This window comes from Ambystoma mexicanum, chromosome 4p (assembly GCF_040938575.1).
Source record: "Ambystoma mexicanum isolate Mex_15411 chromosome 4p, UKY_AmexF1_1, whole genome shotgun sequence".
Classification (NCBI taxonomy): domain Eukaryota; kingdom Metazoa; phylum Chordata; class Amphibia; order Caudata; family Ambystomatidae; genus Ambystoma; species Ambystoma mexicanum.
The window spans coordinates 624,689,914-624,714,879 of record NC_090927.1 but is presented as its reverse complement, the minus strand read 5'-3'; positions in this window follow the sequence as shown (position 1 = coordinate 624,714,879).

Sequence of the window (24,966 nt, the reverse complement as noted above, 5' to 3'; positions counted from 1 at the left end):
GCTAAAACGTAACATTGACATCAAGCAAGTTTTAGTTAATGGAGCAGTTGGTACAATTGTTGGCTTCCAGACATAGCCACTTGATAACAACATTCAGTTTGTCAACATCCACTCTGACAAACTTTCGGAAGTTAAAAGGATAGGACACTCAATAGCCTGATTCCTTCTTTTCAAAGACATGTATGTACGCAGAGAACAGTTTTCTCTGTCTTTTGCATATGCAATCACTATTCACAAACCGCAAGGTCTAACCCTAGATCAGGAATTGATTGACATTGGCAGCACAGTCTTTAAAGAAGGTATGAGTTATGTAGCACTGTCACGGCTACGTACACTTGAATTACTATTTCTAGTCAATTTTGATACAAACAAAGTCAAGGCTGACATTCCTTGCATCGTAGAGTACAACAGACTACGTGCACTGTACACACCTCATCTCAATATTTATCCTGTCCCTCAAAAAGGAAAACTTGTTAAAAGAAAAGTAATGCAAACAGAACTTATAAGAGATCTCCCAACAGTACCACCAAAGAAATTGAGAGCAGCTGCTACTCCATCAAGCAGCACAACCACAAAAGGGTGTAGTGCAACCGCAAATGCACATCCAACAGCACAAAGAAAGAAAAGTATGTCTTCTAAAAAAATAAGTGGAGCTCCAGCAAATGACACAGACACCGAACTGTCAGGTTCATTCAAATTTTCCAATACAACTGGTGTAAATTGTTATGCAAATGTAGCAATCAATGTTCTGTTGCAATTGCCACCAATTGTTGAAAATATTTACTTGAACGGCACAGACCAGTTGTGTTTGCAAATGCTCCTCCTTCATAGAAATGCAACAAACAATCCTGACAACACTTACAGTGTCTCAGGAATAAGGCAGGAATTGGACTACTGTGCGGGAATGGTGAGATTCACCATAAATACACAAGAAGATCCACAAGAATTTCTAATGTACTTACTTTAAGTGCTCAAAAGAAAAACATACCTATAAATGAAATCTTGCATATTTCATGTATGTGGAACCGTACATGCACTCTCTGCAGCCATGTGGCGCAGGATCAAGTCCCTAATGAGCCCTTTGTTTATGTATGAATACCTCATTGTGAATCCATTCCATTTCTCCAGCTGGTGCAAAATGCAAACCATGGCATATTATGTACTGTTTGCAATTCAGCAATCGCTCCACCTTACACATAAACTCACATAGCCAGAACGTAATAGTAATTATTTTAAAGTACAATGCAGATGGTACCAAAAACAACTAAAAGCTTACTAGCTTCATACATGGCCAAGTATCGCTTGGCAGGAAAACCTTCACAACAGTAGGCATAATCTACCACACTGGTGACAAAACCAGTGCAGGTCACTAAACTGCATACATTAAAAAGAAATGTGGGTGGTTTGAATGCAATGCTACTTCCATTACTCTGAAACAGAGATTACCAGACAATTTAGCAAATGCCTACTTAATACTTAATAATCCTGAAACCTAAATTCACTCACTGACCTGTAAAAGTAGCATAACCTGCTGCCCGATAGCCACCAACAGACATGTAACTGCAAACGAAAATACACTTCTGCCCTGTGAAACTGTAAGAAGTTAGCATACACCAACTCACCCATGAGTACATTAGTTGCACTGCTATACATTGTTTTCCCCAATGAGCCAATGATTATAGACACAGAAACAACAACTGTGGAAAACACACACTGATATTGTTTCACCCATAGTACTTACAAAGTACTGAGTATGAGGGTCTACAAACTTTCCTCTCTAACCTGTAAAACTACCAACTGTTAGAATATGCCAACTGTGCCCATACCACTGCAATCAATACAGCAACTGACATCTAACTGCACCCATAATACTGCAATGTCACTTGGCAATAGTGGAAAACTCATATCCACCAAGAGGAATGAAGATGCTTCAAAATATACCCTGCAGAACTGTGAAACTGTGAACAGTTAGAATATGCCACCTGGTATCTAACTGCACCCATAATACTGCAATATTACTTTCCATTACTGCAAAGGTTAAAATCTATTAGCAACAATGAAAGTTCTTCTAAAGATGCCCTTCAAGACTCATGAAGTATCAACAGTCAGAATATGGCAACTAGTATCTCAGTACACCCACAGTACTACAATGTTACTTCCAGTGGTCAAACTGCTAAAATCCACCATCAAGAAAGAAACTGCTTCAAAAGATACCCTCGAGAACTGTTCAATTAGCAACAGTTAGAATACGCCAACAGGTATCTAACTGCCCCCACAATACTACAATATTAGTTTTCAATAGTACAGTACTCACAATACACCAACAGAAATCAAAGTGCATGAACGGATAGTGTTACAAATTCAAAATGGATGAACAGTTACAATACGCCAAATGGTATCTAACTGCAACCATACCACCACCACTTCCGTAAAGCAACACACATACACCATTTCAATTCCTCTTACTGCAACAGTGCCTGTAACAGCTAAACCATGTAGGTGTGCACCTTAAACATTCCAGTAAGTACTACACAGTTCAATGAAATATATTGTGACACTTAACGTCAAATAAAGGTACAAGTTTTTTTTATCCTGCATGGATGTTACGCTCACCTGGTTCCCACGGGGGCGTCGACCGGAACTGGGCCGTTGTTGTCTCCACCAGCGTGACGTGTAGCGCCGAGATGACTGACTGGACTGGCCCACTCAGCCTAGTTTGTCTGGCTCGCAGGAATATTCTTCTGCAAAGGAGAAGAGGAATTAACCACCCGTGGAATTGAGTGTCAACCCACCTTCCCCACTCACGTTGTCTTCCCACAGATCACTCTTGATGTCCCCTTCTTAGTCTCACCTGATGGTTTGGAAGGATGAGCTCTCCATCCTGCGTCAACCGCAGGGGCGCGTTGATGACCAGTTACTTCACTGGCGTAGAGGAATTGGTGAGTTCCAGTATTGACTCTAAAGTCCAATTGTTCATAAGAGTTCAAATGTCTGATCTTCACTCTGTCCGATTCCTTGCAGGTTGCCGATTAATCCACTCGAAAATTTCCAAATGGCAATTGGTAAGATTCAGGTAAGTCTATTGTGGTTTCCCCTTAGGGGCCGGGGTACGGCGATGAAGCAGAGTTGACTGCGCCGACCCGAGATGAGGTGAGTACCCCCCGTGGTAAATCAGGTAAGTCCTTGGGGGTAGCTTGTATAGCCTTAGAGAGTCCCCTTGCTCACCTTGCTGTCTTTGTCTCCTTAGGTGTCGGAGGGCGGCCGCGAGATGGAGAGAGCGTGATGGAATGCTGAAGTACCGCCAAGCAGGTGAGTTCAGCGCGGCGCCGTAGGAATGTGAAGTGATGCTTCAAAGACTTCTGTCTTTCAGCTGCGTGGCGAAATGGATCAGGATTCAGGTAAGGATTAAAGTTAAAACTCCTGTTCTAACCTTTATCCTTCTTTTCTTCTTGTTTCAGGAGTCCCAGGACTGAAGCGGGCGTGGAATGAAGCTGCTGAAAACACGGTGAGCGTTACGCTGCAGCAAGCAGAATAACGCGAAGCACGTGTGGCTGTCCGGGCATGGTTTAAATAGCCTTGGAAGAAGATCCAGGTAAGTATTCTTCCACAGCCCCACCCAAGTAACAAAATAGTCCCTTCAGTAAAATAGTTCCTCCTAAGCCTCATTTGGCTTGAGTCTTCATGCAGCATAGTCTGCCTCAGGTGAGTATGCAGCATGGACTGCTTCAGGTAAGTTATCAATAATGAGCCTGGCGCCCATGGCACCAGGACTGACTTTATCTTTATGAGCCTGGCGCCATAGGTGCCAGGACTGCACCCACACAGCCCCTAACTGGGGCTTTTGGGCATGCTCCAAGTGGCATGATGCCTGCTTCCGGGGCTTCTGGGCCTGGTCTGGTCTTCCGGGGGCTGGCATCATGACAGCACTCCCCCTCAAGGCCCCTCCTAAAGTCGTTCTCCCCCTTGGCCGTGGTTTGTCTGGAAATTCCAGATGGAACCTCTTCACTAAACGGGGTGCATGCACGTGGTCACTAGGTTCCCAAGACCTTTCCTGCGGAGCATAACCTTTCCAGTCAATTAGGTAAAAGAGTTTTGATCTCACTCTTTTTGAGTCCAAAATATTCTTGACTTCGAACTCGGGCTCCCCGTCTATAAGGATAGGTTCAGGTGGAGTGGTTAGCCTAGTTCCTGGTTGCACTGGCTTCAAAAGAGACACGTGGAAGACGGGATGGATTTGCATATGAGCAGGTAGGTCCAACTTGACGGCCACTGGGTTAATATTTGCCTTGACAGAAAAAGGTCCCAAATACCTGGGGTTAAAGGTCCGAGTACCCTTGAGCGGTAAGTGCTTAGTGGCTAACCATACTTGGTCCCCTATTTGGTATTGAGGAGCTTCACTTCTGTGCTGATCGGCATCCTTTTTGTATTTTTCCTTAGCCTTTTGCAAATGGATGGTTGCTTCTTTAAAGGCTTGTGTAATAACAGCGTGGAGATGGTCCACTGCGGGCATCTCTAAATGCTGGGGTGAGTCCAAATCCGAGGTTCGAGGATGGTGCCCATAAATGGTAAAAAAAGGACTTTGTCCAGTTCCTGAGTGTACGGAATTATTGTACGCATACTCTGCGATCCACAGAATGCCTTTCCAATTCCCCTCAGACTGATGTAGCATACAACGCTGATGTAGCATACAACGGAGGTACTGTTCAAGAGTCTGGTTGGTCCTCTCCGTTTGACCGTCGGTCTGAGGGTGGTGACTGGTCGAAAGCCTAACATCAATTTGTGCCAGTTGGCAGCATTTCCTCCAAAAATGTGAAATTAATTGACTGCCCCGATCTGAAATTAACACCGAAGGAAAGCCATGCAGGCGGACAACATTTTCAAGGAATTCCTTGGCCAGGACTGAAGCTGAAGGTATCCCTTTTAAAGGAATGAAGTGGGCAATTTGAGAAAAAAGATCTACAATAACTAGAATGGTATTGTAACCTTGGTACGGGGGTAAATCCGTGATAAGGTCTAATGACAAGGTATGCCAAGGGGTAGGTGGTATGTCTAATGGTTGCAATAATCCAGCAGGTTTTTTCTTTTGCCCTTTATTTTGTGCGCAAATGCCACAAGACATGACAAATGACTTGACATCCTTTCGCCAGGTGGGCCACCAAAATTGCTTCCTAATTTTAGCTTTGGTTTTTGCAATACCCGGATGCCCTTCTATTAAGGTGTCAATTTAATGGGAAATGACAAGTTCCAGTAGTTCTTTTTACGGTAAAAATAGCCGGCCTTGGACATAAGGTAAATCATCGATGACAGAGTACTCTGGACCTTTCTTTGCCCAGTCCTGTAGGGCAACGGAATCAAAGAGTTGGGGGATCTTGTTTTGAATGTCCTCCAGTGTCTGTATGGATGTCAGGCCAAGGATTCTCTGTTCCGGAATTATGGGTACGGGTTCTAAAGTTATTTCTGCTTCTCCCATTCCAATCCGGGACAAGGCGTCTGCTTTACCATTCTTACAACCTGGTCGATAGGTTCTTACAAAATCAAACTCGGCGAAGAACAATGCCCAATGGAGTTGGCGCGAAGATTGGGCTTTGGCTGTCTTTAGGTATTGTAAGTTGCAGTGATCGGTGATGACCGTGATGGTATGTCTGGCACCCAGTAGATAGTGCCGCCAAGCCTTGAAGGCGGACTTGATGGCCAGCAGCTCCTTGTCAGTTATGGCATAGTTTAATTCGGGGGCTGAAAATTTTCTTGACCAAAACGCCACTGGGTGAAGCTGGTTAGTTTCGGGATCCTTTTGGGAAAGGACTGCTCCCATGGCTGAACTGGATGCATCTGTTTCCACTATGTAGGGAAGCTCGGGGCGCGGGTGTCTTAATATGGGAGCAGATGTGAATTTAGCTTTTAACTCTTGGAAGGCGTTCTCGGCTTCCTCTGTCCACACAAAGCGTTTGTTTTTTCGCAATAGCGTCGTAATGGGATGTACAATGTGCGAGAAGTCTGGGATAAACCTGCGGTAGAAATTGGCAAAGCCAAGCATGCTTTGAACTCCTTTGATTGAACTTGGCGAAGGCCAATTAAGAATGGCATCCACTTTTCGTGTATCCATCCGGATTCCTCTCGGGGTCAGAATAAATCCAAGGAATTCCACTTCCGTAGTGTGGAAAATGCACTTTTCCAGTTTAGCATATAATTTATGCTGGACTAACTTCTCTAGGACTGCTCGGACGTGTTTTATATGCTCAGATTCTGATAAAGAGCATACTAAGATGTCGTCGATGTAAACGACCACACAAACGTTGATAAGCTCTCGGAGGACATCGTTCATGAAGAACTGGAAGGCTGCTGGTGCATTGCATAGTCCGAAGGGCATCACCTGGCACTCAAATATTCCGTACTTGGTGCGAAAAGCAGTCTTCCATTCGTCACCCTCTTTGACACGTACCAGATGATATGCCCCCCGAAGGTCTAGTTTTGTGTATATACAAGCGTCCTTCACCTGGTCTAGTAGTTCTGGGATCAAAGGCAGTGGGTATCGATTCTTGATGGTTATCTGATTCAGTGCGTGGTAGTCTATACATGTTCTAAGGTCGCCTTCCTTTTTCGGTACGAAGAACAAAGCTGAAGATGCAGGGGACTTGGACGGGCGAATGAAGCCATTAGCAAGGTACTGGTCTAGGTACTGGCACAAATGGAGATTTTCGGGTTCCGTAAGGGCATAGATTCTGCTGCAAGGTGATTGTGCTCCAGGTACAAGATCTATTTGACAATCATACGATCTGTGAGGTAGTAAGGTGTTTGCCTGTTCCTTTTGGAAGACATCCTGAAAGTCTTGGTATTCAACAGGTAATTGTATGGCTACTGGAATTACTGGGGCCAGGACTGAGTTTTGAGTTTTCCTTGGGCAGCAGGTGTGAGCACATTCTGGGAAGGTTAGTCTCTTCTCTCGCCAATCAATACTGGGATTATGTTTTTCCAACCAAGGTATCCCCAGTATCAGCTGAAACTGTGGGGCCTTGAATAAGTCAAACACCAAAGCCTCTTGATGCCCATCTTGACTCAGCAATGTCCTCTCTGCAGTGGAATGAGTTACGGGTCCAGAGGCAATTTCCGTTCCATCTACAGTGGTGACAACATCGGCCGTGGTCTTGCGGGTGAGAGATAGATTCATCCTGGTAGCCAATTCCCAGTCCAAGTAATTTCCTATGGCTCCACTGTTTACGTACGCCTTTACCGCGTGCATGCATGATGGCTGCTCTGGATCTACAAGGACCATGGGTATGGTGAAATGCGAGGTCAGAGTGTCCTTCTTTAAGCTCGGCAAGCGGACCTCTACGCTTGCCGGGCGTGGTCGTTTCCCGAGTCAGATTTCACATGGTTTTCGTCTGCTGCTCCTACAACTTTCTTGGGTGGTTTTACAGGCCAGTTCCGAAGAAAATGACCAGTAGTTCCGCAATATAAACATAATTGCAGTTGCCGTCTTCTATCTCTTTCCTTCTGGGTTAAGGGTCCTTTAATCCCCCTGATTTGCACAGGTTCTGAGACATCTACCCCCTTGGAGCTTACGTGGGTTTTAACCAACACCCTGTTCTCAAACTGGGTTCGGTCAGCCTTCCTGGTTTGAAGTCTGTGAGCGAGCTGGACCACTAGATATATATATTCAGCACTGTCTTGAGGCGGGTTCACGATTTGGGCCAAAACATCTTTGAGTTCTCCCCGAAGTCCTCGATGGAATAATGTGATTCGCTTGGCTTCAGGCCATTCGGTTTCCACTACTAATCTATTGAAAGTTGCAATGTAAGATAAAAGATCCTGGTTACCTTGACGTAGGGATAAAAGTTTGTTGTCCAAAGCCTGTCCTCGGGAGTGTCGGGCGAATAGTCTTTCCATGCTTGTTCGAAAACCCTGGAAATCTCGAAGAATCGGGTCATCCTGGTTAACTAGTGGAATGGACCAATCTGCCGCACTGCCGCTGAGATATGACAGTACAAAGGCTACCTTGGCCTGATCATTTGGGAAAGCTCCAGGTCTACATAAAAAGTGCAAGCGGCATTGATTCATGAATGTTTCAAACCCTTTTGGGTCTCCGGCAAAGCGTTCAGGCGGAGCCAAAGGAACGGCTCCAGGTAAATCTTTCTGCACCGGGTTACTCGATGGTACAGGAGCTGGACTTGCCCCAAGTCCTGGTAGAGGTGTTTGTCTAGCCTGGCTCTGTAATAGTTGTCTGGCCAACTCATCAGTTCGTTCTTTTGACACTATCAGTTCCCTCCTGAGGGCATTGGTTTCTTGGCGGGCGGAATGCACTTTGGCCCTTAATTCCCCTAATAATTGGGCCAACTGATCAGTTTCCGAGGTCTCCATGACGCCCAGGTGGGTATTTGTGGGTAGGCTTCGCGTTCTGTTACGCTCACCTGGTTCCCACGGGGGCGTCGACCGGAACTGGGCCGCTGTTGTTTCCACCAGCGTGACGTGTAGCGCCAAGATGACTGACTGGACTGGCCCGCTCAGCCTAGTTTGTCTGGCTCGCAGGAATATTCTTCTGCAAAGGAGAAGAGGAATTAACCACCCGTGGAATTGAGTGTCAACCCACCTTCCCCACTCACGTTGTGTTCCCACAGATCACTCTTGATGTCCCCTCCTTAGTCTCACCTGATGGTTTGGAAGGATGAGCTCTCCATCCTGCGTCGACCGCAGGGGCGCGTTGATGACCAGTTACTTCACTGGCGTAGAGGAATTGGTGAGTTCCAGTATTGACTCTAAAGTCCAATTGTTCATAAGAGTTCAAATGTCTGATCTTCACTCTGTCCGATTCCTTGCAGGTTGCCGATTAATCCACTCGAAAATTTCCAAATGGCAATTGGCAAGATTCAGGTAAGTCTATTGTGGTTTTCCCATTAGGGGCCGGGGTACAGCGATGAAGCAGAGTTGACTGCACCGACCTGAGATGAGGTGAGTACCCCCCGTGGTAAATCAGGTAAGTCCTTGGGGGTAGCTTGTATAGCCTTAGAGAGTCCCCTTGCTCACCTTGCTGTCTTTGTCTCCTTAGGTGTCGGAGGGCGGCCGCGAGATGGAGAGAGCGTGATGGAATGCTGAAGTACCGCCAAGCAGGTGAGTTCAGCGCGGCGCCGTAGGAATGCAAAGTGATGCTTCAAAGACTTCTGTCTTTCAGTTGCGTGGCGAAATGGATCAGGATTCAGGTAAGGATTAAAGTTAAAACTCCTGTTCTAACCTTTATCCTTCTTTTCTTCTTGTTTCAGGAGTCCCAGGACTGAAGCGGGCGTGGCTGACGACTGGAGCTGCTGAAAACACGGTGAGCGTTACGCTGCAGCAAGCAGAGTAACGCGAAGCACGTGTGGCTGTCCGGGCATGGTTTAAATAGCCTTGGAAGAAGATCCAGGTAAGTATTATTCCACAGCCCCACCCAAGTAACAAAATAGTCCCTTCAGTAAAATAGTTCCTCCTAAGCCTCATTTGGCTTGAGTCTTCATGCAGCATAGTCTGCCTCAGGTGAGTATGCAGCATGGACTGCTTCAGGTAAGTTATCAATAATGAGCCTGGCGCCCATGGCGCCAGGACTGACTTTATCTTTATGAGCCTGGCGCCATAGGCGCCAGGACTGCACCCAAACAGCCCCTAACTGGGGCTTTTGGGCATGCTCCAAGTGGCATGATGCCTACTTCCGGGGCTTCTGGGCCTGGTCTGGTCTTCCGGGGGCAGGCATCATGACAATGGATTATTTTCGCACAGACCCAATGATTATGCAACCGAACACAGTAACTGAGCACATTGCACAGTAAACTTGTTTGAAGCATAGTACTTGTAATGTACTAATTATGAGGGTCTACAAAGTACATGAATATGTGAAATTGTGTAGAATACGAAGTTATGAAGTACCCTGCCTAACATATTATGCTGTTTTTTTCACAGACAAAAAAAACAAAGATTTCTTCTGCATTTCTACATGCAACAAACAGAATGTGTGCCCGCAATGGCACAATATTTAAAAGTGCTATTTCCACTTCAATGGTATTCTGTCACTGTGTTCCAAAAAGTATGCAGTACCTGAACAGTATGTATAATGAGTATATGCATATTAGTATCATGCCTCTTTCTAATAGGCAAATTGCATTTCTATACACATATTTGTGCAATGCTTATGCCCGTGGGCACATTCTTGGGTGCATGGCCCTATCATGCTATGGTGGTTGTGGCCAGCCTCTAGACTCTTGGGTGCATGGCCTATGCCCTCTGGCCATGCACCCAAGAGCCTAGGGGCTGACCACAACCACCACAGCATAATACAGCCATGCACCCAAGAATCTGGCCAGTAGCCACAACCCACGCACATAAACCAGCCACCCGAGTCCCTGTCTGCTTCTGTACACATACTACTACATACTTGCAACCAGTGGGCAGACTCTTGGGTACATGGACTCCCACCATGCACCCAAGAGTCTAGTGGCTGGCCACAACCACCACAGCGTAATACAGCCATGCACCCAAGAATCTTGCCAGTGGCCACAACCTACACACATAAGCCAGCCTCCCAAGGCCCAGTCCACTTCTGTACACATACCATTACAGTACTTGCAGCTGGTGGCCAGACTCTTTGGCCATTCACCCAAGAGTCTAGAGGCTGGCCACGACCACCACAGCATAACACAGTCTATACGAACATCCTCATATCATCTACATTCCACTCCCCTACCCTAATGAAACCTGCCTGCAGTCACCAGATAAGTAGCCCACCCAAGGCCCTGTCCACAGACTGCCGCGGTGTCTGCGGCCTGCCGCGCTCTGCACGGTCTTCTTCCACCTAACCAAATACATCATATCAACCCTCTTTCACTCCCCACCCTTCCCAGCCCCTCTTATCAACACCAAATGCCACAAAAAATGTTTCCCAGCCCTGTTCCACACCACGCTATCTTCGGATATCCGCGGATACAACATGGCAGGCGTTTCGGAAAAATATGACGCATATCACACTTTCCTCCAGCCAATCAGGGGGCACATTGGGTGTCCGCAGATATCACGCAGCCCTCCGGACCTGTCAGAGCCCTGTTCACAGAGCAAGCAGGGAAATGGGTCAGTGGAGCGGATCCAGATATTACACATTTTTTTGGAACTACATTTTTCCTGTTTTAAAAAATAATGCTGGGCGGATTTCCACCTAATTTACAAAAGCACGCACATTGGTGAAAATCCGTCCAGCATTTTGGGCTGTAGGCATGAGCAGATGTTTTTTTCCCATTGCATCTATGGAAAAAAACATTTTTTGGACCCCCCCTATAACTTTCCCCCACCTTGATGAAACCTCACCAAACTGACCAAATTTCAGAGCAGGCCATATACTTTTTTTTGCAAAGTTTGATGAGGATTAGTCCAGTGGGGGCCAAGTTATAAGCCGCCCAAAAAAGTGTTCTTCCTATGAGCTGGGAAACTTAACCATAACTACACGGCCGCTACCGCAGGCCATGTAATCTATGAATTCATATAAAGGTATGTAAAGACTACCCATCCAAGGCCATATGAAGTGTTTTTATTTAACCGTTTGGAGATGTTAATGTATAAAAAGTGACTTCTCAGTGGCTACACACAAAGGAGTAGTGACGTTATTTCATGCAGGTGGGTTTCTGTCATGACCATGCTCTTTCAACATTGTATGTTCATCACACCCCTATAGGCCTTGGTTAGTGTCAATAGATAAAACTGCCCTCTGGCTCTTGTATTTGCACATTGTGCGGTAAGGGATGTGCCTATAAATTCCCTCTCCTGAGCCTTTCAGGTTGCCGAATTAGTGTATGCAAATCCCGGCACAGACAGACAACTCCGTCTTACATATGCATGGGTGTCAGGCAGTGTGTAAGTGTGTGTATGTTTGTTTCTATGCAAGGGGGTGTCTGTACTTCACCCCACCACAATATTTGGGAACTCTGCATATGTCCGTCCACCTCTCTAAAAGGGCATATTATAAAGCCCCCTGCCCAAAACAATAGCAGAATCATATCAATATGATCTTTATACTTGACAGAAAGCAACATAAATGTGAAGACACAGCCTTGCGAGATCAAGGCACTGCCGTGACCTAGTGAGCTGGCAATGCGCATGCACACAGCTCGGCGCAAACAGCGCAGTGAGAGAAGAAAGCGACTGAAGGAGGAAGCACACGCTCCCGGGCGCTCCTCCTATCAAGTGGCCTGGGCCTCGTATGCAATGAGACAATCAGAGACTTCCAGAGACTAAACCACTGACTTCTACAGTAGTGAAGCAACTGCTGCTTGTTTCATAGTGAGCTCGTATAGCAGTGAATTAACTGGTGCATGCAATAAGCTTTGCAGAGACTTGTGATTAAACTCATCACTCCAACTACTGTGTTGCGTTTTATGTAAGCCCACAACATAACTGGTGTCGAGGATCAAGGAAACTGCTCACCAAATCAAGCATGCAGGGTGCAAGCCTCCCTCTGCATTTCTGCAGTCCCCAGGTAGGCGTGTGATACCATGGCTGCAAGAGGAACCGCTATTTTCTACATTCCTGGAGGCCATGTGTGGCATGGACTATACTGCTGGGAGAAAGAAGGCCATGTTCCTCAATTATAATTATAATTGTTCTTTAATAATGCGCTTAACACCAGCGAGTGGTCTCTAAGTGTGGGATCGGGATTCAAAACTGTGTTGCGCTGCATTGTCTTGCTTCTAAGACAAACGCATTGCCCCTGACCTATCCTTCCTCCCCCGATTCCATGGGGGTTGAAGGACAAAAAGTATTTGCTGGCTTGAAGCCTGAACCGACAGATGGGGACGATGACGATGTATTCAATGAGGCCGTCTGCAAAGTTATGAAGAGGTTTTCGAACAAGGAGAATACCGTGCTGCACCGATTGAAGTTCTACACCAGAAAACAGGGGAATGCAGAGCCAGTATACAACTACATCACCAGGATGCTTGTGATGGCTGCTCTGGGCGTGTTTGGAGAGAATGCTGAGAACATGATATGTGACATGTTGGTTGTGCACACCAACTGCAGAAAAGTGGAGGACAAATTCATACTCGAAAAGGAGCTGAATTAGATAAAGCCGCCCACATCACTAGAGTGGAGGAAGAGACCTCATGCAGGTGCAAAGAAATGGCGGTAACATTGCCATTCACTGATGTGCATGCAGTACAATGGAGGGGCAATGTGACAAACCCAGACGCGAGTTCCATGATGAAAAGGAAAGGAAGAGAGAACTTCTGAAATGCCACAGATGTACCAGCACACGCCACTTGGCAAATGACAAAGACTCTCCCGCAAGGAGTAAGGAATGCTCCAACTACAGGAGATATGGTCATAGTGCGATAGCCTGCAAATGGCAGGGAAAGAAAGTTACCTACATAGAAGTGAAGGAGACGATGAGGGCGAGGAAGATAGGCCTACTATCATCGTGGCGAACAGTTTGAGGGTGAGAAGGGAGAAGGAAAAACCCTCATTTTATAATAAAGGTGGACTGCAATTAATCTCGAGTGATGGCTGGCTCAGGATTAGATTAAACCATCCTGCCCATACAAACATACAAGGACAGGGTGGGTCAGCACAAAGTAGAGGTAAAAAGCACCAAACACAGACCCACTATGTTTGGGGGAGCCTCAGTGAAAATGTTAAGCTACATAATTGTGGGCATCGAATTGAAAGGCAGACAAACTACGACCAGAGTTTATTTCTCTGAAGAAGGTCCGGCTGTCTTGGGGTGGGATGACCAGCATAAGCTGAACATCAGGTTGGATCCCAGCACAGATGAATAGGTGCGCTCATTCAAAACAGGAGGACCGTAAGTGTCAAAATATAAATTTCCTATCCTGTTTTCTGTAGTGGCAGGAAAAAGAAAAACCTATGTCCACAAGATCTTTTTATGACCAAATGCAATCCCTATCAAGCAGGAGGTGGACCTGTGCCCGCAACCGCGAAGAGCCCAAAATTGTTAAGGAAGGTACTCTTGAGAAGGTGGAGTCCTCCAAATGGTTGAGCCCAGTGGTACTCATCAAGAAACAGCCGAACGATATCAGAGTGTACATTGACCTGCACTGTCTGAAAATCGAGGTAATAACCAACAGTTATCTGTTACCCTGAATAAATGAACTAATTCTCATGAGGAAAGAAGACACATTATTTTAAAAACTGGATATGAGAGACGCTTACCACAGATAAGCCTGCACAAAGAATCCAAACCGCTAACAGCATTCATTACCTATTTGGCAGCTACCAATACAGTTGCTTGGCCTTTAGTATGTCATCAGCCACGTCAGCGTTTCCAATGATGATGGACTTACTGCTGCTAAACATAGGCAATGTGTCATACTTTCAGGATGACATCCTCATCTATGCAGAAGACACAGAAACTCATGATGCAGTCCTAAGGAAGGCACCAGAGAAACTTCAGGAGGCAGTGGTACTCCTGAGATACGAAAAGTGCAAGATTATAGCAAGTGAAGTGGAGTATCTGGGGTATAAAATCTCGAAAAATGACATCAGTCCCAAGAAGAATCTCATGCAAGCCATAGTTAAAGGCCTAACACTGAACTCAAGAGACAAGCAGATCCTTTCTCGGACTGGCACAGTACTAAGCAAAATTCGTATCTCAGTTTTTAGTGACCACAGCTCCATTGAGGGAACTCCTGAGAAAAGGGGCAGAGTATGAATGTCAACAAGAGCAAAAGACAGTTTGTGAGGAGGTCAAAAACAGAAGAGTAAATGCTCTGTGCCTGAAGCCATTCAGCTCATCATGGAAAACGTAAATAACCATTGACGCCAGTGCTTATGGGCTAGGAGCCACACTGACCTAGAAGAAAGGTGACGCAGAACATGCGGTTGCATTTGCCTCTAAAGCACTGTCGGATGCATACAAAAAATGACTGCACTGTGGAAAAGGAAATGCTCTCATGTGCTTGGGCAGTGGAGTATTTCAGGACTTACGTATGGGGCACAAAGTTTCACTTGGTAACAGACCGTAAACCGTTGATTCACATGTTAAGCCCAGGAAGCATGAAGACGTCCACTCTGAGACTGGCAAGAATAGCAGCCAAACTGCAAGAGTACACATACAAAATAATGCACTTAAGCTAGTGGCATGTCCAGGAGTGGCCTGAGGTGGCACATGCTACCCCTGGAATCTGATTTGCTGCCTCAGGTGCCACCCCATTATCCTAAACTATGATCATTATGTGTGTATGTTCATACATCATGCCACCCTTACATAAGTCTGTGCCCCACTTGGGCCACCCCAGTCAAAAGAGCCTGGGCACGCCATTGCACATAGCAGGCTGGAAGAATGCTCAAGCAGACTGCATGTCGCGTTTGCCAGATCACAGAAAGACAGCCACCACGTTCCTCAAGGATGAATGTGTGGTGGCGTCAGTGAGTGATTTAAGAAGCAGCGAATTTCTAGAAATTAGTGAGAATCATTGGATGTAAGAGTCAGCCAAAGATGCTACCCTCAGAAGGGTTACCAAATGGGCTCGTAATGGGTGGCCCAGTGAAAGGACCATTCCAGAAGGATTGAGGCTGTACTGGAACCCGTGATTTGATGGACCCTTAAATGCAGCAGTAATAGCGTTTCCGCCGCATTTAAGGGTTACCCCAAACTCGTGATGAGGCAGCATGTGTCAGTATGAGAAATCTGAAGAAAACATAGCTCTACTGAAATCACAACTCTATGATGAGCAGCGTAGCATTTTCCTAGAAGTAACTAAATAAATTGAACATGGTGTGCAGCACAAAACTAAAACTTGTAGCTGTCAAAATTACGAACCTGTACTCCTGTATGTAAGTGGTGAAGCTGGTTCAGGCAAAACATTCTTAATAAAAATCATCAGTAAGTTCCTCCAGAAATTGACAAACAACAAGCTTTCAGCTGTTGTAACAGCCCCCACAGGTTTAGCAGCCTACAACATAGGTGGTGTTACTTTATACTGACTCCTGCTCCTTCCAGTAGAACACCAAAACAAATTAGAGTACTACAAACTTTCAACAGAAGCTGCTATGGAGCTATGCAGAATTCTGAAGCAAATAAAAATGCTCCTAATAGATGAGGTGAGCATGGTCTCCAACCTAATGTTGGCTTTGATTCATTTCAGATTGCAAGAGGTCATTAAAATGAACTACGAAGAACGCTTTGGAGGAAAGCACGTTATTGTTTTTGGAAATCTTCAATTAACACCAGTGAAAGTTGAACCTGTTTTTAAAACCTTAGGACACAAACTGTGCCGTAACAATCTTAGCAGCATAGGAAATGTAAATCTTTGGCAACATTTCCAATACAGAGAACTAACTGAAAACATGCGTCAGTCTGAAGACCTCACCAATGCTAACATTTTGAAAAGCATTTGGATTGGTGTGCTTTCTAAGGATGCACATTCAATCTTAAATAGTAGACTCATCCATGAGCTATATGGGCATAACACATCTGCTGCTGATGTCATGGAACAATTAGCACACGTAAATGTGAGATGTATGTCCTTAATGCCAACCTTAACAAGCTGTGCACAATTCAATGAAACAATGTTAAAAAAATAAATGTAACCAATAGTGCAAATTAACTCCACAGACAAACTGGAAGTGCATGGTATGACACTGCCTATGTGTCAACAAGCCACAGCATGACTAAATAGCTTGGAAAACTGTATCTCCAACACATATGGTTTGGCGAAAATGTTAACATTGTGTTTAAACTGTAGAGTAATGCTAAAACGTAACATTGACATGGAGCAAGGTTTAGTTAATGGAGCAGTTGGTACAATTGTTGGCTTCCAGACATATCCACTTGATAACAACATTCAGTTTGTCAACATCCACTCTGACAAACTTTCGGAAGTTAAAAGGATAGGATGCTCAATAGCCCGATTCCTTCTTTTCAAAGACATGTATGTACGCAGAGAACAGTTTTCTCTGTCTACTGAAATCACAACTCAATGATGAGCAGCATAGCATTTTCCTAGAAGTAACTAAATAAATTGAACATGGTGTGCAGCACAAAACTGAAACTTGTAGCTGTCAAAATTATGAACCTGTACTCCTGTATGTAAGTGGTGAAGCTGGTTCAGGCAAAACATTCTTTTTTTTCCAAACATGTTTTCATTGGTTTTTAAGCAAGCAAGTTATACATTATGGCATGTAAAATGAGGGTGATTCAACCGGCACTGTCTCGCTTGAGAATACAAATCAAAGAAACAAACATAAAACATAAACAATAACTGTAGGTCAGCAGGGAAGGTATAACTGCATGGGGAGACCATAGTTCGGTGAGGGTGAGCCCCTCGAGGCCCCGCGTCAGATTAAGAGCTCCTGGAGGTTGATCCTGCTTCAGGATCCTGCTGGGTGAGGGGAGCAGGCACCCTTCAGTTCAAGGCCTTCGCTGTTTCACCTCTGCTTTTGCTAGCAGGGGTTGAACTCCCCAGGTGGGTATCCCAGGCAACTCTTCCGTATTCTATTTCAGTCATATTTATCCAACCACCATAGAGAGGGGGGTTGTCGGGCCAGGCCTTGGTATGTCTGTGCGTGGTCAAGGAAGGGAGACCAAGTATGAAAGAATTTGTCTCTGTTCCCAAACCTGAGGGCGGTGATTTCTTCCGCCGCTATTATGTCCCAGCATTTAGTCAACCACATTTGGACCGATGGGCCCTCTGGGTTTTTCCAAAGCCTTGCCACTGAGATCTTGGTGGCAGTCAGCAGGTGGGAGCAAAGTTCTGCTCTGTGGCCTGATCGAGGGAATTGGCCTCGCCGCTTGCTCCGAGCAGTACGATACCTGGGTCCCATGGGATTGATAGGCCTGTGATCGTGTTGATTTGATCTAGCACTGCTTCCCAAAATTGAGTCGCCTTGGGGCATGTCCAGAGCAGATGGTATAGTGTGCCTTTGTCTGGGCAACCTCTCCAGCACGATGGTGGGATCGCCGGGTTGCATTTACAGGCAAAACATTCTTAATAAAAATCATCAGTAAGTTCCTCCATAAATTGACAAACAACAAGCTTTCAGCTGTTGTAACAGCCCCCACAGGTTTAGCAGCCCACAACATAGGTGGGTTTACTTTACACTGATTGCTGCTCCTTCCAGTAGAACACCAAAACAAATTAGAGTACTACAAACTTTCAACAGAAGCTGCTATGGAGCTATGCAGAATTCTGAAACAAATGAAAATGCTCCTAATAGATGAGGTGAGCATGGTCTCCAACCCAATGTTGGCTTTGATTCGTTTCAGATTGCAAGAGGTCCTTAAAATGAACTACGAAGAACTCTTTGGAGGAAGGCACGTTATTGTTTTTGGAAATCTTCAATTAACACCAGTGAAAGGTGAACCTGTTTTTAAAACCTTAGGACACAAACTGTGCTGTAACACACTTGGCAGCATAGGAAATGTAAATCTCTGGCAACATTTCCAATTCAGAGAACTAACTGAAAACATGTGTCAGTCTGCAGACCTCGCCTATGCTAACATTTTGAAAAGCATTTGGATTGGTGTGCTTTCTAAGGATGCACATTCAATCTTAAATAGTAGACTTATCCATGAGCTATATGGGCATAACACATCTGCTGCTGATGTCATGGAACAATTAGCACACGTTATTGTGAGAAGAATGTCCTTAATGCCAACCGTAACAAGCTGTGCACAATTCAATGAAACAATGTTAAAAAAAATGCAACCAATAGTGCAAATTAACTCCACAGACAAACTGGAAGTGCACGGTATGACACTGCCTATGTGTCAACAAGCCACAGCATGACTAAATAGCTTAGAAAACTGTATCTCCAACACAGCTGGTTTGGAGAAAATGTTAACATTGTGTTTAAACTGTAGAGTAATGCTAAAACGTAACATTGACATCGAGCAAGTTTTAGTTAATGGAGCAGTTGGTACAATTGTTGGCTTCCAGACATAGCCACTTGATAACAACATTCAGTTTGTCAACATCCACTCTGACAAACTTTCGGAAGTTAAAAGGATAGGACGCTCAATAGCCCGATTCCTTCTTTTCAAAGACATGTATGTACGCAGAGAACAGTTTTCTCTGTCTTTTGCATATGCAATCACTATTCACAAACCGCAAGGTCTAGCCCTAGATCAGGAATTGATTGACATTGGCAGCACAGTCTTTAAAGAAGGTATGAGTTAAGTAGCACTGTCACGGCTACGTACACTTGAATTACTATTTCTAGTCAATTTTGATACAAACAAAGTCAAGGCTGACATTCCTTGCATCGTAGAGTACAACAGACTACATGCACTGTACACACCTCATCACGATATTTATCCTGTCCCTCAAAAAGGAAAACTTGTTAAAAGAAAAGTAATGCAAACAGAACTTATAAGAGATCTCCCAACAGTACCACCAAAGAAATTGAGAGCAGCTGCTACTCCATCAAGCAGCGCAACCACAAAAGGATGTAGTGCAACCGTAAATGCACATCCAACAGCACAAAGAAAGAAAAGTATGTCTTCTAAAAAAATAAGTGGAGCTCCAGCAAATGACACAGACACCGAACTGTCAGGTTCATTCAAATTTTCCAATACAACTGGTGTAAATTGTTATGCAAATGTAGCAATCATTGTTCTGTTGCAATTGCCACCAATTGTTGAAAACATTTACTTGAACGGCGCAGACCAGTTGTGTTTGCAAATGCTCCTCCTTCATAGAAATGCAACAAACAATCCTGACAACACTTACAGTGTCTCAGGAATAAGGCAGGAATTGGACTACTGTGCGGGAATGGTGAGATTCACCATAAATACACAAGAAGATCCACAAGAATTTCTAATGTACTTACTTTAAGTGCTCAAAAGAAAAACATACCTATAAATGAAAACTTGCATATTTCATGTATGTGGAACCGTACATGCACTCTCTGCAGCCATGTGGCGCAGGATCAAGTCCCTAATGAGCCCTTTGTTTATGTATGTATACATAATTGTGAATCCATTCCATTTCTCCAGCTGGTGCAAAATGCAAACCATGGCATATTATGTACTGTTTGCAATTCAGCAATCGTTCCACCTTACACATAAACTCACATAGCCAGAACGTAATAGTCATTCTTTTAAGGTACAATGCAGATGGTACCAAAAACAACTAAAAGCTTACTAGCTTCACACATGGCCAAGTATCGCTTGGTAGGAAAACCTTCACAACAGTAGGCATAATCTACCACACTGGTGACAAAACCAGTGCAGGTCACTAAACTGCATACATTAAAAAGAAATGTGGGTGGTTTGAATGCAATGCTACTTCCATTACTCTGAAACAGAGATTACCAGAAAATTTAGCAAATGCCTACTTAATACTTAATAATCCTGAAACCTAAATTTACTCACTGACCTGTAAAAGTAGCATAACTTGCTGCCCGATAGCCACCAACAGACAAGTAACTGCAAACGAAAATACACTTCTGCCCTGTGAAACTGTAAGAAGTTAGCATACACCAACTCGCCCATGAGTACATTAGTTGCACTGCTATACATTTTTTTCCCCAATGAGCCAATGATTATAGACACAGAAACAACAACTGTGGAAAACACACACTGATATTGTATCACCCATAGTACTTACAAAGTACTGAGTATGAGGGTCTACAAACGTTCCTCTCTAACCTGTAAAACTACCAACTGTTAGAATATGCCAACTGTGCCCATACCACTGCAATCAATACAGCAACTGACATCTAACTGCACCCATAATACTGCAATGTCACTTGGCAATAGTGGAAAACTTATATCCACCAGGAGGAATGAAGGTGCTTCAAAATATACCCTGCAGAACTGTGAAACTGTGAACAGTTAGAATATGCCAACTGGTATCTAACTGCACCCATAATACCGCAATACTACTTTCCATTACTGCAAAGGTTAAAATCTATTAGCAAAAATGAAAGTTCTTCTAAAGATGCCCTTCAACACTCATGAAGTATCAACAGTCAGAATATGGCAACTAGTATCTCAGTACACCCACAGTGCTACAATGTTACTTCCAGTGGTCAAACTGCTAAAATCCACCATCAAGAATGAAACTGCTTCAAAAGATACCCTCGAGAACTGTTCAATTAGCAACAGTTGGAATACGCCAACAGGTATCTAACTGCCCCCACAATACTGCAATATTAGTTTTCAATAGTACAGTACTCACAATACACCAACAGAAATCAAAGTGCATGAACGGATAGTGTTACAAATTAAAAATGGATGAACAGTTACAATACGCCAAATGGTATCTAACTGCAACCATACCACCACCACTTCCGTAAAGCAACACACATACACCATTTCAATTCCTCTTACTGCAACAGTGCCTGTAACAGCAAAACCATGTAGTTGTGCACCTTAAACATTCCAGTAAGTACTACACAGTTCAATGAAACATATTGTGACACTTAACGTCAAATAAAGGTACACGTTTTTTTTATCCTGCATGGATTATTTTCGCACAGACCCAATGATTATGCAACCGAACACAGTAACTGAGCACATTGCACAGTAAACTTGTTTGAAGCATAGTAATTGTAATGTACTAATTATGAGGGTCTACAAAGTACATGAATATGTGAAATTGTGTAGAATACGAAATTATGAAGTACCCTGCCTAACATATTATGCTGTTTTTTTCACAGACAAAAAAAACAAAGATTTCTTCTGCATTTCCACATGCAACAAACAGAATGTGTGCCTGCAATGGCACAATATTTAAAAGTGCTATTTCCACTTCAATGGTATTCTGTCACTTTGTTCCAAAAAGTATGCAGTACCTGAACAGTATGTATAATGAGTATACGCATATTAGTATCATGCCTCTTTCTAATAGGCAAATTGCATTTCTATACACATATTTGTGCAATGCTTAGGCCTGTGGGCACATTCTTGGGTGCATGGCCCTATTATGCTATGGTGGTTGTGGCCAGCCTCTAGACTCTTGGGTGCATGGCCTATGCCCTCTGGCCATGCACCCAAGAGCATAGGGGCTGGCCACAACCACCACAGCATAATACAGCCATGCACCCAAGAATCTGGCCAGAAGCCACAACCCACACACATAAACCAGCCACCCGAGTCCCTGTCCGCTTCTGTACACATACTACTACATACTTGCAACCAGTGGGCAGACTCTTGGGTACATGGACTCCCACCATGCACCCAAGAGTCTAGTGACTGGCCACAACCACCACAGCGTAATACAGCCATGCACCCAAGAATCTTGCCAGTGGCCACAACCTACACACATAAGCCAGCCTCCCGAGGCCCTGCCAACTTCTGTACACATACCATTACAGTACTTGCAGCTGGTGGCCAGACTCTTTGGCCATGCACCCAAGAGTCTAGGGGCTGGCCACAACCACCACAGCATAACACAGCCTATACGAACATCCTCATATCATCTACATTCCACTCCCCTACCCTAATGAAACCTGCCTGCAGTCACCAGGTAAGTTGCCCACCCAAGGCCCTGTCCGCAGACTGCCGCAGTGTCTGCGGCCTGCCGCGCTCTGCACGGTCTTCTTCCACCTAACCAAATACATCATATCAACCCTCTTTCACTCCCCACCCTTCCCAGCTCCTCTTATCAACACCAAATGCCACAAAAAATGTTTCCCAGCCCTGTTCCACACCACGCTATCTTTGGATATCCGCGGATACAACATGGCAGGCGTTTCGGAAAAATATGACGCACATCACACTTTCCTCCAGCCAATCAGGGGGCACGTTCGGTGTCCGCAGACATCACGCAGCCTTCCGGACCTGTCAGAGCCCTGTTCGCAGAGCAAACAGGGAAATGGGTCAGTGGAGCAGATCCAGATATTACACATTTTTTTGGAACTACATTTTTCCTGTTTTAAAAAATAATGCTGGGCGGATTTCCACATAATTTACAAAAGCACGCACATTGGTGAAAATCCGTCCAGCATTTTGGGCTGTAGGCATGAGCAAATGTTTTTTCCCATTGAATCCACGGGAAAAAACATTTTTTGGACCCCCCCTATAACTTTCCCCCACCTTGATGAAACCTCACCAAACTGACCAAATTTCAGAGCAGGCCATATACTTTTTGCAAAGTTTGATGAGGATTAGTCCAGTGGGGGCCAAGTTATAAGCCGCCCAAAAAAGTGTTCTTCCTATGAGCTGGGAAACTTAACCATAACTACACGGCCGCTACCGCAGGCCATGTAATCTATGAATTCATATAAAGGTATGTAAAGACTACCCATCCAAGGCCATATGAAGTGTTTTTATTGAACCGTTTGGAGATGTTAATGTATAAAAAGTGACTTCTCAGTGGCTACACACAAAGGAGTAGTGACGTTATTTCATGCAGGTGGGTTTCTGCCATGACCATGCTCTTTCAACATTGTATGTTCATCACACCCCTATAGGCCTTGGTTAGTGTCAATAGATAAAACTGCCCTCTGGCTCTTGTATTTGCACATTGTGCGGTAAGGGATGTGCCTATAAGTTCCCTCTCCTGAGCCTTTCAGGTTGCCGAATTAGTGTATGCAAATCCCGGCACAGACAGACAACTCCGTCTTACATATGCATGCATGTCAGGCAGTGTGTAAGTGTGTGTATGTATGTTTCTATGCAAGGGGGTGTCTGTACTTCACCCCACCACAATATTTGGGAACTCTGCATATGTGCGTCCACCTCTCTAAAAGGGCATATTATAAAGCCCCCTGCCCAAAACAATAGCAGAATCATATCAATATGATCTTTATACTTGACAGAAAGCAACATAAATGTGAAGACACAGCCTTGCGAGATCAAGGCACTGCCGTGACCTAGTGAGCTGGCAATGCGCATGCACACAGCTCGGCGCAAACAGCGCAGTGAGAGAAGAAAGCGACTGAAGGAGGAAGCACACGCCCCCGGGCGATCCTCCTATCAAGTGGCCTGGGCCTCGTATGCAATGCGACAATCAGAGACTTCCAGAGACTAAACCACTGACTTCTACAGTAGTGAAGCAACTGTTGCTTGTTTCATAGTGAGCTCGTATAGCAGTGAATTAACTGGTGCATGCAATAAGCTTTGCAGAGACTTGTGATTAAACTCATCACTCCAACTGCTGTGTTGCGTTTTATGTAAGCCCACAACATAACTGGTGTCGAGGATCAAGGAAACTGCTCACCAAATCAAGCATGCAGGGTGCAAGCCTCCCGCGGCATTTCTGCAGTCCCCAGGTAGGCGTGTGATACCATGGCTGCAACGGGAACCGCTATTTTCTACATTCCTGGAGGCCATGTGTGGCATGGACTATACTGCTGGGAGAAAGAAGGCCATGTTCCTCAATTATAATTATAATTGTTCTTTTATAATGCGCTTAACACCAGCGAGTGGTCTCTAAGTGTGGGATCGGGATTCAAAACTGTGTTGCGCTGCATTGTCTTGCTTCTAAGACAAACACATTGCCCCTGACCTATCCTTCCTCCCCCGATTCCATGGGGGTTGAAGGACAAAAAGTATTTGCTGGCTTGAAGCCTGAACCGACAGATGGGGACGATGACGATGACGATGTATTCAATGAGGCCGTCTGCAAAATTATGAAGAGGTTGTCGAACAAGGAGAATACCGTGCTGCACCGATTGAAGTTCTACACCAGAAAACAGGGGAATGCAGAGCCAGTATACAACTACATCACCAGGATGCTTGTGATGGCTGCTCTGGGCGTGTTTGGAGAGAATGCTGAGAACATGATATGTGACATGTTGGTTGTGCACACCAACTGCAGAAAAGTGGAGGACAAATTCATTCTCGAAAAGGAGCTGAATTAGATAAAGCCGCCCACATCACTAGAGTGGAGGAGGAGACCTCATGCAGGTGCAAAGAAATGGCGGTAACATTGCCATTCACTGATGTGCATGCAGTACAATGGAGGGGCAATGTGACAAACCCAGACGCGAGTTCCATGATGAAAAGGAAGGGAAGAGAGAACTTCTGAAATCCCACAGATGTACCAGCACACGCCA